Source organism: Bubalus bubalis, chromosome 7, assembly GCF_019923935.1.
Source record: "Bubalus bubalis isolate 160015118507 breed Murrah chromosome 7, NDDB_SH_1, whole genome shotgun sequence".
Lineage (NCBI taxonomy): Eukaryota > Metazoa > Chordata > Mammalia > Artiodactyla > Bovidae > Bubalus > Bubalus bubalis.
Window position 1 is genome coordinate 53,762,573 of NC_059163.1, and position 5,244 is coordinate 53,767,816.

The following is a 5,244-nucleotide window of genomic DNA, read 5'->3' on the forward strand; positions in this document are numbered from 1 at the left end:
TCACATAATAAGAAATAATACCATAAATAAAAAGAGGCTGAGAAAACAAACCTCTATCATTTTTAGCTTGTTTCTCATAACAGTTTTATAATCACCTTTATCTGACAAAAGGAGGATAAGTGCTTATATTTTAATGACAAAAGCTATTTAATCTTTTCTTTTTAGAAGGGACATTAATAATGCAGTTTCATAAAAATGAATGAAGGTTAAGATGTACGCCAACATCAATTTACAACTTCTGTTTAATTAATATTATTGCATGTTTTAATTTGAAGTGTGCTTTGCTCATCATCATAAAATATTTATTTTGTATGAAACTTCATTCAAAATAGTGCCTCTGGAGAAGCAACAATTTATTCTGGGCTATGTCTATATATTTTGAATAAAGTATTCAGTTTACATAGGATTTGTTAGAAGCTCCACTCAAAATTAAGTTGAGCTCAAATAATCCAAGTCTACTCTAAATAAATAAATTACTTAGATATCAACTGACAGGAGATATAAATTGGATTAACTTCATTTATGACTGTAATTGATCTCCAATTTCTATCAATTCTATTTTTCTATATTACTTGAATCCACTCACCTACTGATTTCAACAGCAACATCCTTATTCAAAGTCCTTGCCGTCCTTGCCATCCTTTCTCAGACCACAGCAGTCATCTCCTATCTGGTCTCCATATCACTTTTTCATCACCTTTTGTAATACAGCCAGAGTGGTCACCTCTTAACTCAGCAATTTGTACATTATCTTGTAATTCCTGATTCTACTTAACTTTTAGAAAGCACAAATCTGGCAACGCTTATACCCTACTTAAAATGTTCCAGTGACTACTTTGGTCACTTCCTCCAACTCATCTCATACACTCTATATACGCTACCAAAAGGTTCTTTCTATAAGCAGTTCACCCAAGCTTTCATAAACTCTGTATTCAATGGGCCTATTACAATCTAGGGAAAATTTCATGCAAAGATGGGAACAATGAAGGACAGAAATGGTATGGACCTAACAGAAGCAGAAGATATTAAGAAGAGGTGGCAAGAATACACAGAAGAACTGTACAAAAAAGATCTTCATGACCCAGATAACCACGATGGTGTGATCACTCAACTAGACCCAGACATCCTGGAATGCAAAGTCAAGTGGACCCTAGAAAGCATCACTATGAACAAAGCTAGTGGAGGTGATGAATTTCCAGTTGAGTTATTTCAAATCCTAAAAGATGATGCTGTGAAAGTGCTGCACTCAATATGCCAGCAAATTTGGAAAACTCAGCAGTGGCCACAGGACTGGAAAAGTCACTTTTCATTCCAATCTCAAAGAAAAGCAATGCCAAAGAATTCTCATACTACCACACAATTGCACTCATCTCACACGCTAGCAAAGTAATGGCCAAAATTCTCCAAACCAGGCTTCAATAGTACATGAACAGTGAACTTCCAGATGTTCAAGGTGGTTTTAGAAAAGGCAGAGGAACCAGAGATCAAATTGCCAACATCTGCTGGATCATCGAAAAAGCAAGAGTTTGAGAAAAACATTTACTTCTGCTTTATTGACTATGCCAAAGCCTTTGACTGTGTGGATCACAACAAACTGTGGAAAATTCAAGAGATGGAATACCAGACCACTTGACCTGCCTCCTGAGAAATCTGTATGCAGGTCAGGAAGCAACACTTTAGAACCAGACATGGAACAAAAGACTGGTTCCAAATCAGAAAAGGAGTGCGTCAAGGCTACATATTGCCACACTGCTTATTTAACTTATATGCAGGGTATTTCATGTGAATTGCCAAACTGGATGAAACACAAGCTGGAATCAAGTTTGTTGGGAGAAACATCAATAACCTCAGATACACGGACGACATCAACCTTATGGCAGAAAGTGAAGATGAACTAAAGAGCCTCTTGATGAAAGTGAAAGAGGAGAGTGAAAAAGCTGGCTTAAAACTCATCATTCAGAAAATGAAGTTCATGGCATCCAGTCCCATCACTTCATGGCAAATAGATGGGGAAACAATGGAAACAGTGAGAGACTTTATTTTCTTGGGCTCCAAAATCACTGCAGATGGTGACTGCTGCCATGAAATTAAAAGATGCTTGCTCCTTTGAAGAAAAGCTATGACCAACCTAGACAGCAGATTAAAAAGCATAGATATTACTTTGCTGACAAAGGTCCATCTAGCCAAAGCTATGGTTTTTCCAGTAGTCATCTATGGATGTGAGAGTTGGACTATAAAGAAAGCTGAGTGCCGAAGAATTGATGCTTTTAAACTGTGGTTTTGGAGAAGACTCTTGAGAGTCCCTTGGATTGCAAGGAGATCCAACCAGTCCATCCTAAAGGAAAGCAGTCCTGAATATTCATTGGAAGGACTGATGCAGAAGCTGAAACTCCAATACTTTGTCCACCTGATGTGAAGAACTGACTCATTTGAAAAGACCCTGATGCTGGGAAAGATTGAAGGTGGGAGGAGAAAGGGATGACAGAGGATGAGATGGTTGGATGGCATCACCGACTCGATGGACATGAGTTTGAGCAAGCTCTAAGAGTTGGTGATGGACAGGGAAGCTTAGCATGTTGCAGTCCATGGGGTTGCTAAGAGTCAGACATGACTAAGTGTCTGAACTGAACTGAACTGATTATATTCTGAAACAGCCCATATTCTTTCCTGTTCTAACTACTTCATGAAGTGAAGTCTCTCAATCATGTCCGACTCTTTGTGACCCCATGGACACCAGGCTACTCCGTCCATGGGATTTTCTAGGCAAGAGTACTGGAGTGGGTTGCCATTTCCTTCTCCAGGGAATCTTCCCCACCCAGGGATCGAACCCGGGTCTCCTGCATTGTAGACAGACGCTTTACCATCTGAGCCACCAGGGAAGTCACTCATAGCCAATTCTTAGTGAAATTTCCCATGATAACTGCCTGACATAGACTCATTCTCCTGACTTTCCAAAAGAACTACATCTATATGTGGTCCTTTCTGACAATGGCTTCCCAGGTGGCACAGTGGTAAAAAATCTACCTGAAAATGCAGGAGACGCACAATATGTATTTCAATCCCTAGGTCAGGAAGATCCCCTGGAGTAGGAAATGGCAACCCACGCCAGTATTCTTGCCTAGAAAATTCCATGGACAGAGGAGCCTGGTGGGATTGGGAGGTTGTTTATTTGTAATATTCTGACTCACTTGCCTGGATATTACTAGAAAATAACAACTCAAAAATACTTGACTATATTTTAAATGCAAAATTTGTTATAATTGTATGCAGTGAAATTAGATTCCACTCGTGGTTATTCACACACAAGAATACTGAATACTCAAATTTTCTTGGAAATGGACAAAAATAATGTCAGAAGTAGAAAATGATAGATTTATTCATTAGACATATTATCCTCAGGAGAATATTTGGGGAGAATTTTGTCAAATTACTAAAATTTTATTATACACAAAGAAGTAATTAATGCCATCAAATTTACTGAGACCTTACCATCTATCAGAGACCCAACATACAATGATCACTACTGGTCAGTTTCTTTCCAACATATTAAATTGAATCACATGAAAATGCCATTTTAGTAAGTTAAAACTACTTGCAAGTTGATAATTTCATATATCTCAAACTAATATTTTGGAAAATAGGTATAGAACTTAAAATATCAAAAGTAGAATGTCTCAAGTCCTTAAATATAGTGTAAGATGTGCACTAAGCAAAAGAAGGAAGAAAAACAATCGTCATTTGGGGTGGGGGGTGAAAATGCATTCAGAAAAGCTACAAATAAGAAGAAGGATTTAAGCTAATTCATGAAGTACTAATACAGTTTCAACAGACAAAAGTTTTGGAAAATGCATTTCAATTATATTGATAGATTATATTAGAATTTTTTCAAAAATGGAAATGGGCAAGTCTCACTAAGGCTATTTTGAATGAAACAAATAGAAATATATTTAAATCAGCTCAACTAAAAAAGATTGTATCATATACCATAAACCCTCACAAAAATCTGAAGATAAGAAACAAAATACTTCTGGGTCTGATGGGAATTAGAACTACAAACTGGAACAGAGGCTGTCTAACCATATCTTGGGTACCAGTGTAATAAGACTGAGTTCTTTTTCAGTTTATCTACTCCATAATTGTGTCACCTGAAGTAAATCCTTTACTCTCTTTATGCTTTAGTTTCTTCATCTTAAAATAGGGAAGTAGAGTTGTGAGGATTAAATGATATCAACACACACAAAGTGCATAGATAGTGTTAGGCATATAACATGCAGAGTGCATAGACTTTGCCATGCATATAGTGAGTGCTACAGAAGAATTTACTAATATTCTTTCTGGGATGTGCTATTTTGATTTTTTTTGTCCCATTACTGGATTCCATCCACTCAACTTGCTTGTAACTCAAAATGAAAGCCTCCTGAATTGTCTTTAAGCATGGAACTGTTTTCTGTCAAAATAACATATTGGCCTGTGTTGAGTCCTATGCACATATCAAATCCTATTAGCCACAGATAGGAACTGAATGATATCCTAGGAAATGAGCTCAAAGAGCAGTGAGTATGTCAGAAGATGTAACATAGCTTAATAGAAATAGGCACATTTTAATCTGATAAAAGTATCAAAGATGATTTTGACTTTATACTAGTAGGTGCATGCTCAGTCATGTCTGACTCTGCAACCCCACGGACTGTAGACCACCAGGCTCCTCTGTCCATGGGACTCCCTGGCAAGAATGGGTTGCTATTTCCTACTCCAGGAGATCTCGGAGTACAAAATGGCAGGAGATCTTCCAGACCCAGGGATCAAACCCACATCTCCTGAAGCTCTTGCATTGGCAGGCAGATTCTTTATCACGAGCCCCTGGAAAGCCCATTATACTAGTACAGGTTGTCATAGTGTGAAGATATGAAGTGAAGTGAAAGTCTCTCAGTTGTGTCCGACTCTTTGCAACCCCATGGACTATATAGTCCATGGAATTCTCCAGGCCAGAATACTGGATTGGATAGCCATTCCCTTCTCCAGGGGATCTTCCCAACCCAGGGATCGAACCCAGGTCTCCCTCATTGCAGGTGAATTCTTTACCAGTTGAGCCACAGGGGAAACCCAAGAATACTGGAGTGGGTAGTGTGAAGATAAGGAGGAAAATTAAAGCCCAATTCCAAGGGTGTCAGCTACTCTGCTGAGTTTAGACTCCATTCCATGGGTAATGGGGAAGCATCAAAGGCTTTCAGATTGTGTTTTAAG

General features: G+C 38.3%; 1 non-coding gene across 1 annotated transcript; it reads right to left on the bottom strand.

Moving 5' to 3' along the window:
• Positions 1-2,807: 2,807 nt before the first annotated feature.
• On the bottom strand, positions 2,808-2,879 carry TRNAC-ACA. Its single transcript has one exon. It is a non-coding gene; the product is annotated as a tRNA-Cys (tRNA).
• Positions 2,880-5,244: the final 2,365 nt, after the last annotated feature.